The following is a 9,067-nucleotide window of genomic DNA, read 5'->3' on the forward strand; positions in this document are numbered from 1 at the left end:
CAAGGGATCTACAGCCGGATAAATACCTTTAGCTGCTAGTCCTCTCGAAAGCACAGTGGTAGCATCTGGGTGTGCAAATGTTGTAGCAGGAGCTGGGTCAGTCGAATCATCTGCAGGTACATAAACAGCTTGAATAGAAGTTATCGATCCTTCCTTGGTAGAAGTAATTCTCTCTTGTGGGGATCCCGTTTCTGTACTAAGAGTTGGTTGATGACCCACGGCGGAAGGCATTCTACCCAATAAAGCAGAAACTTCTGATCCTGCTTGGACAAAACGAAATATGTTGTCGATAGATAAAAGGACATCTTGCTTGTTCACATCTCGGAAATATTCAGCCATTGTCAGAGCAGTTGAACCAACTCTCATACGAGCTCCTGGTGGTTCATTCATCTGACCATGAACTGGAGCCACCTTCGATTCTGATATATCTTGTTCATTAATAACTTTCGATTCCTTCGTTTCCATGTAAAGATCATTACCCTCACGGGTGCGTTCCCCCACCCCACCAAATACAGATACACCTCCGTGAGCCTTGGCGATGTTGTTAATTGATTCCGTGATAGGAACCGTTTTTCCCACTCCAGCTCCTCCAAATGATCCAATCTTTCCTCCTCGACGATAGGGAGCCAAAAGATCCGCGACTTTAATCCCCGTCTCAAATATAGATAATTTAGTATCCAACTGCGTAAATGCCGGAGCGGATCTATGAATGGGGGACGTCGTACCAATATCTACGGGACCCAAGTCATCGACGGGTTCACCAGGGACATTAGAGATTCAACCAGGAGTAATTTCACCAACAGGAACACTGAGAGGAGCTCCTGTATCGACGACGCCCATACCTCTCATCAGACCATCTGTAGCACTCATAGCTACGGCTCTGACTTCATTATTACCCGGTAATTGTTGCACCTCACGAGTAACATTAATCTCTTGACCCGCCGGGTTTTTCCCCTTAACCATCGAAGAGTTGTAGATATTGGGCATTTTACCTGGAGGGAAAGACACATCCGATACTGGTCCAATGATCTGGGTAATATATCCCACATTTCTCTCCACTGATTTAGAAATTCCAAAAGCAGAAGAACTGGTTTTCGTAACTGTTTTGGTGTATTATCTTCATTTGATTGTCGAATTGGCAGAACCATCTGGCATTTCATTGCTAATTGGTTGATGGTGGGGAGTTACTAGTTCCACACCCTTCTCCCCCTTTTTCAAACATATCATTTGCTTCCTCGGAAGTCGATTCCGATCCATCCAGATGGGTGACAGGTACTGTAGGATTTGATTTCCTCCTCTCCACATATGGGTCGGAGGCAAAAGAGCGCGATACCCACGAGTTGGTCCATCTAGTTAGATGTGATTGCTACATCTCATTCGTCGAATCCCCTTTTTTCCCCCGTCTATTCGCAAAGCGAACCAGATATCGAATTCAATCCCCTTTTTTGCTTCTACTGACCAGTCTAACCACGAAAAGATTCCCGAGTCAATGTATCGAGATGTATTACGATCTAATTCTTCAAGCAATTTCCGTGCGAAACAACCAGAGTCAGTTGCATTACATGTGGGACGTATTATAAAATACTAATGTCCCATGCTTGAGGTAGAGTTTCGACAAACGTCTCGAGTCGAATCTATCAGGACCTATTCCACGCTTCACGTTGAATTCTTCCATCTATGTCGAGCAGATCTCATCCTTGCAGGATTTACTAATTGAATTGTAAGGAGGGACTCATGTCACCACAAACAGAGACTAAAACAGGTATTGGGTTCAAAGCTGGTGTTAAAGATTATCGACTAACTTACTATACTCCCGATTATGAGACCAAAGATACTGACATCTTGGCAGCCTTCCGGATGACTCCGCAACCCGGGGTACCGCCTGAGGAAGCTGGAGCTGCAGTAGCTGCAGAATCTTCCACAGGTACGTGGACCACTGTGTGGACGGATGGACTGACTAGTCTCGATCGTTACAAGGGTCGATGCTACGACATCGAACCCGTTGCTGGGGAAGAGAATCAATATATCGCATATGTAGCTTATCCTTTGGATCTATTTGAAGAGGGTTCCGTCACCAATATGTTCACTTCCATTGTAGGTAACGTATTTGGATTTAAAGCCCCACGAGCTCTACGTTTGGAGGATCTGAGAATTCCTCCTGCTTATTCCAAGACTTTCATTGGGCCGCCTCACGGTATCCAAGTCGAAAGGGATAAACTGAACAAATATGGTCGTCCCTTGCTGGGATGTACAATCAAGCCAAAATTGGGCTTATCTGCTAAAAACTATGGCAGGGCTGTTTACGAATGTCTCCGTGGCGGACTTGATTTTACGAAGGATGATGAGAACGTAAATTCTCAACCATTCATGCGTTGGAGGGACCGGTTCCTGTTTGTGGCAGAAGCTCTTTTCAAGGCTCAGGCCGAAACGGGCGAAATAAAAGGACATTATCTAAATGCCACTGCGGGTACGTGTGAGGAAATGATGAAAAGAGCAGTCTTTGCTAGAGAATCGGGAGCACCCATCGTCATGCATGATTATTTGACGGGAGGCTTCACTGCAAATACTAGCTTGGCCTTTTATTGTCGAGATAATGGGCTACTGCTTCATATCCACCGCGCGATGCATGCTGTTATCGATAGACAGAGAAATCACGGTATCCATTTTCGTGTCCTAGCCAAAGCATTGCGTATGTCCGGCGGGGATCATATCCACGCCGGGACCGTAGTGGGTAAACTGGAGGGAGAACGAGAAGTCACACTGGGTTTCGTCGATTTGCTACGCGACGATTATATCGAGAAAGACCGAAGCCGTGGTATATATTTCACTCAGGATTGGGTATCCATGCCAGGTGTATTTCCCGTAGCCTCGGGAGGTATCCATGTCTGGCATATGCCCGCTCTAACTGAAATCTTCGGAGATGATTCTGTCTCACAGTTCGGCGGAGGAACCTTGGGACACCCCTGGGGAAACGCACCAGGCGCCGTAGCTAATCGAGTTGCATTGGAGGCTTGTGTACAAGCTCGTAATGAGGGACGTGATCTTGCTCGTGAAGGTAACGAGATTATCCGCGAAGCTAGTAAGTGGAGTCCCGAATTGGCTGCTGCTTGCGAGGTATGGAAACAGATCAAATTTGAATTCGACACAATTGATACATTGTAATTTCCGTAACTATTCGGGAATCTCATTCATTCGGTAGGATTCGTGGGGCGAACAGGGAGTATAGGGAGAAGGAACATTCCCCTCCATACTCCCGATATGCCACGGATCGGAGTTGGTAGCTCAGCGGATGAGAGCACATGGTTCCGATCCATGGGGACGGGGGTTCGAATCCCCCCCAATTTGCATAGGAGAGGTGGAATACGAGCTGCAGAGACTCGAGTAGTAAGGAAATGATTCAGTGCCTCTCAGTACACGACACAACTATTTCCACGAAGTGTTATTGGATAATTATTTGTGGGGTTCTAACATATGATTGATCAAATAGATGATCAGTCAATTGCCAATTAGTTATCGGATTCGGAGTCAGTCTCGATTCGACGCCTATTCCGAACAGACGCTGATCCTGATAGTTCAGAAATGATTTCTCCATCTCTGTGTCTATCTCATTGATGAAATGAAATCTAATAGAATCGACTGTTTTTACCTCCGAAGCGAAGGAGAAGAAATGAATGAGGAAATTCCTATGTCTGTGAGAAATCGGTTCGAAGATAAACGCGAATTTGGTGGATTGATCGGGGCTTTCCTCGAAAAAGCCACAAAGGGTTACGTTTTGAGTGAGAGAGGAAGGAATAGAGACATAAGCATTGATACCGACAGGGGGTTGTGGACTCGGTGTGACAACTGCGGTAACATGCTTTACGTGAGATTCCCAAAACAAAATAAAAATATTTGTGAGGAGTGCGGCTATCACCCCCCAATGACTAGTACAGAAAGAATCGAACTTCCGATCGATCGTGACACTTGGATTCCCATGGATGAAGACATGACTGCATAAGATGTTCCAGGTTTCTCTGACGGGGATTCTCATGGAAGTCGCATCATCAACTCCCAGAAACGAACGGGTTTAACTGATGCTGTTCAGACAGGGGTGGGATGTCTAAACGGGACACCTATTGCGCTTGGTGTTACGGACTTTCAATCCACGGGGGGAAGTATGGGTTCTGTGGTAGGTGAAAAGATTACCCGCTCAATCGAATGTGCCACGGATCAATCCCTTCCACTAGTTATTATCTGTGCTTCCGGCGGAGCACGTACGCAAGAAGGGACGTTGAGTCTGATGCAGATGGCTAAGATTCCTCCCGTCCCACAAATACATCAGGTTCAGAAGGGATTATTATATATATCGGTTCCTACCTATCCAACTACGGGTGGTGTTACTGCTAGTTCTGGTACGTTAGGGGACGTAATTATTGCTGAGTCCAAAGCATACATAGCATTTGCTGGGAAAAGGGTGATTGAACAAACACTGCGTCAGAAGATACCCGATGGCTTTCAAGTAGCTGAATCTTTATTTGATCATGGATCACCCGATTCAATTGTTCCACGTAATCCTCTAAAAGGTGTTCCGAGTGAGATATCTGAGCTTTATTCTTCAGCTCCTTGTAAAAGGAATTGAACCTCCTTTCCCCCCATTCGGTTAAACCCCCGTTTCTATCACTCTCCCTCCTTCTCATTAATCAAGTTAGGAATTATCAATTCGGGGTTGTCCTACTAATCTCTCTACCTCTCCAATGAGAGGAATTTATTCAGCGAACCGTCGTAACAATACTTTTCTATCCTTCTCTGATATCACGCCATGCAAATTATGCCACAATGCAATTATACCTCAGTAAGAAATCGAGATTAACCATCGGTATAATTTCGGACTCTGCTGTGCGCCTGATTCGACGAAGTAGACACCGCGGATGTCTGCAGATTCATTGAGTCAGTTGATCGGAGCTGGAATCAGATACCTTACCGGAAACAATATGGATTTCGTAGCAATTTCCGAGTAACTGTCTCGATATATCGAATGTATAAAAACTTCCTTTCTACGTGAGATAAGGAGACTATTATTAGACATTGGGGGATAAAAGATAAAAATAACAATATAATGTCATTATAGATACATCTATCTGTGTCATATCTTTCTTACTTGAGGTGATTCCATTACGACAGCGTCCTATTTACCTTCCATTTCTGTACCCCTAGTAGGTTCGGTCTTTCCGGCAATTACAATGATATCTCTGTTTATTTATATAGAACGGGACGAAATTCTACAATTTCTTGTTCTGTACACTATCTCACGGAAATTGTTCCATAGGATCGATCAATTACGACTACTACTCTTGCTTTTGATTCGGTCGGATATATTCTTTCCACATAGCTTCACCGGCGGTTATTTTATTTGAGCACTTGTTTTAGCACTTGGGAATCTTTAACGTCATCTCAATCTATATCTCACTTTCCCCTTATGGATAAGTGAGACGTGGATCGTTCCATCGTTGCTAAGACATATAGATCTTAGCGACCCCCACCTACGCACCAAAACAGTGGAAAATGTTCTAAACTTCTCGGAAACAGAATCCCTTCCAAGAATCCTTTTCAAAATGAAGTGATGTCGAAGCATCGGCTGTATCTGTATCTGCATCTATTCGGGGAGGGGGGGGGGGGGTAGGGTAGAGGTGGGACCAATAACAATATAAGCGGCTGATTCATTCCAACAAGGCAATTTCTGGAGGGAGTATTAATGAATCGTCAATCCGAATGGTTTCGAGTAGATTCTCCAAGAGGTTCTCGTAGATTCAGTAATTTGTGTTGGGCCCGTATCCCGGTTCGTGGCGCAATGGGTTTTCCGGCGGTTGGAATCTCTAGTTATATTGGTGAAGATTTAATCCCCACACTTCCATCTGGACAGATTGTTTTCATTCCACAAGGTATTGTGATGTGTTTCTATGGTATCGCGGGTCTCTTCCCTGGATTTTATCCGTGGCGTACGATATTTCGGGATGTGGGTAGCGGCTACAATTCATTTGATAAATGAGAAGGAATCTTCCCCATTTCTCGCTGGGGTTTCCCCGGGGGAAACCGTCGTATTTGTATCCAATTTGCAATGAGAGATATACAAGCAGTTAAATTGGAAATTCGAGGAGGTTTCTATCCTCGTCGAGTCCTTTACTTGAAGATGAGGGGTCGGCAAGACATTCCCCTAACCCGGATTGGTGAGGATTCGGCGTCGGGAGAAACAGAAGAAAAAGCTGCTGAACTTGCTCGTTTTTCACGTGTATCAATCGAGGGATTCTAATATTTCGACCGATCCGGAGGTTCCTAGAAGAAGCGAATGAGATGAGGGAAGGAAATTAGGATGGTATAGTGACGATTAGAGAAGGGAATTAGAAAAGAGGATTCGATTACGGGGATTCATCCACTTAGTAATTTACTTCGTGAATTCCCCTCCTCACCATATAAATAATATATGAAATCATACTGTTGGAGACTCCTCCGGTGGTTCTACAATACCCCACGTCGCTCCCCGGATAGAGCTTACGAAGCTAGTAAGCGACTACAATCCGTAAGAGAAGACTCTTCCTATTATCTAGAAACAATATCATCTACGGAAGATTCGTCACAGGCTGCGGTAGCTCATACGGATGCAGAACCTAGTAAATCTCTATCTACTATATATCGGAGTCTTTTAGAATGTAGGATCAGCATATCTGTATCGAAGATTCGGAATAGTCTTAAGTTCTTTATCAGGAGGAAGCAACGCCAGTTGCTCCTGATCGGGAATTATCCTCCTACCTCCCGTGGGAAAGAAATATCGACAGAGGAAAGGTCCCGTGATGCATCTCCATCTCACCCCCCAGTTGCTCTGCCTCTTCAATCAGCGCCTCCACTGGTTCGTCTAGATCCCTGCAGGGTGGGGAGGAAACCAAACATAATTGGTGATTTATCGCAAAATCCACCAGGGGATAATCCTTTGGCTCCTGCGGGTAAATATGTGTCAAGAGAATCGAGTAAGACGGAACAAATGAATAGGAAATTGGCTCGGATCGAAGCAACTCCAAATGATCCTGATTCCTGGACACGGCACCGTCCCACAACTTCTCCGTCACTCCAAATAAATGATAACTCAAATGATAAATTTTCTGTCCGCAAATCAGTGGATTCCCCCAGTAGTACAACGGCTTATGAGTCTATAAGTCTGATGCCACGGTCCATAACTCGTACTTCATCAAGGTTCAACACAGAGTTGACGGGTCAATCGAGTTCATTAGTACTTAACGATTCTGAATTGGCTAAATATCAAGCAGTAGCTCCTATTCAATATATCGGATGTCTATTACTTCTCCCTTCCGCGATTCCAATTGTCTTGAAGAATTGGTTTCTAGAACCTCGGATCAGAAATTGGTGGAATACCTTCCAGTCACAAATATTTATTAATTCTTTCCGGGAAGAGGTAGCTCTCAAACGACTTCAGGAGATAGAAGGCTTACTCCGGTTGGGTGAAACAATGAGAGGCTCTGTATATACCTAATTACAAGACTACGGCACAGATGTGTATGACAAAACTATTCAATTGGTGGTAATATGTAACGAGGGAAACACCCAGATAATCTCGCACCTAGTAACCGACGTAATTAGCATTGCCACCTCGATCTGCTTGTTCGTAGTAGGTAAAGAAAGACTCGCAGTTTCAAATTCCTGGATTCGGGAGTTATTCTATAGCTTAAATGATACGACGAAAGCGTTCTCTACTCCACCATTAACGGATTTATGTATTGGATTTCACTCCCCCCACGGTTGGGAAATAGTTGTAGATTCTCTCCTGGAACATCTGGGATTCGCTCACAACAAATATGTAATCTCTTGTTTCGTCTCAACCTTCCCGGTTATTTCAGACACAGTCTCCAAATATCGGATTCCTCGCCATTTGAGTCGTATATCTCCTTCAATCGTAGCGACTTATCACACAATGAATGAATGATAATCACTCCACCGAGTATCTGCCAGTTGCATCCAACGGAGTAGACTCACTTCTCGTAGGAATTGGATTTTATTATCCTCTTCTGGTATTGGGTAGTGGGAGGATAAAAATTTGCAATTCCCGCAATCGTCGGGATATCAGAATACTCCAAAAGAGGGGAGTAATATTTTACCTATGATGTCAAGAAACAATCTATTTGTGAGAAACCCTAATACTAATAATCGAACTATGCGAAAGAGAAGTAGTAAGGACTGGATGGCGAAGTGGTTGACCCTGTCATTTCCAATGTTGATCACTCTGGATGGAATGAATCGTCCATCCGTATCAAATGCATATCCGATTTTTGCGCAATAGAATTACGAGGATCCACGAGAAGCAACTGGACGTATTGTATGTGCTAATCGTCACTTGGCTAAGAAACCCGTGGATATTGAGGTTCCGCAATCTGTTCTTCCCAATACTGTGTCCGAAGCAGTTGTTAAGATTCCTTATGATATGTAGATAAAATAAGTACTTGCAAATGGTAAAAAGGGAGGATTGAATGTAGGCGCCGTACCGATCCCACCCGAAGGGTTTGAATTGGCTCCTTCTGATCGTCTTCCAACCGAAGCGAGGGAGAAATTAAGTAAACTTTCGTTCCAGAGCTATCGCCCCGATAGAAAGAACATGATAGTAATAGGTCCGGTTCCGGGTAAGCTATATAGTGAAATCGTATTTCCGATTCTCTCACCGGATCCTGCCGTTGATAAAGAGGTACACTTTTTAAAATACCCCCTATATGTTGGAGGGAATAGGGGAAGGGGACAGATCTATCCCGATGGAAGTAAAAGCAATAATACGGTTTACAACGCTTCGGCGACGGGAAGGATAACTAGAATAACACGTAGGGAGAGGGGGGGTGGATACGAAATCACTACCCAAGAGACATCGGGGGGTCGTGAAGTAGTTGATACTGTACCTCCCGGTCCCGAACTTATCGTTTCGGAGGGTGAATATATTAAAGCTGATTAACCATCGACCAATAACCCTAACGTGGGTGGATTCGGTCAAGCAGAGGCAGAGATTGTACTTCAGGATCCATTACGTGTTCAAGGTCTT

General features: G+C 44.4%; 1 non-coding gene across 1 annotated transcript; it reads left to right on the forward strand.

Annotated features, from left to right (window-relative positions):
* Nucleotides 1-3,271: 3,271 nt before the first annotated feature.
* On the forward strand, nt 3,272-3,345 carry TRNAR-CCG (transfer RNA arginine (anticodon CCG)). The gene has a single exon. It is a non-coding gene; the product is annotated as a tRNA-Arg (tRNA).
* The last annotated feature ends 5,722 nt before the right edge of the window (nt 3,346-9,067 follow it).

This window comes from Dipteris shenzhenensis, unplaced genomic scaffold (genome assembly GCF_047967505.1).
Source record: "Dipteris shenzhenensis isolate YYH24624 ecotype China unplaced genomic scaffold, Dip_SZ_1.0 scaf0224, whole genome shotgun sequence".
Lineage (NCBI taxonomy): Eukaryota > Viridiplantae > Streptophyta > Polypodiopsida > Gleicheniales > Dipteridaceae > Dipteris > Dipteris shenzhenensis.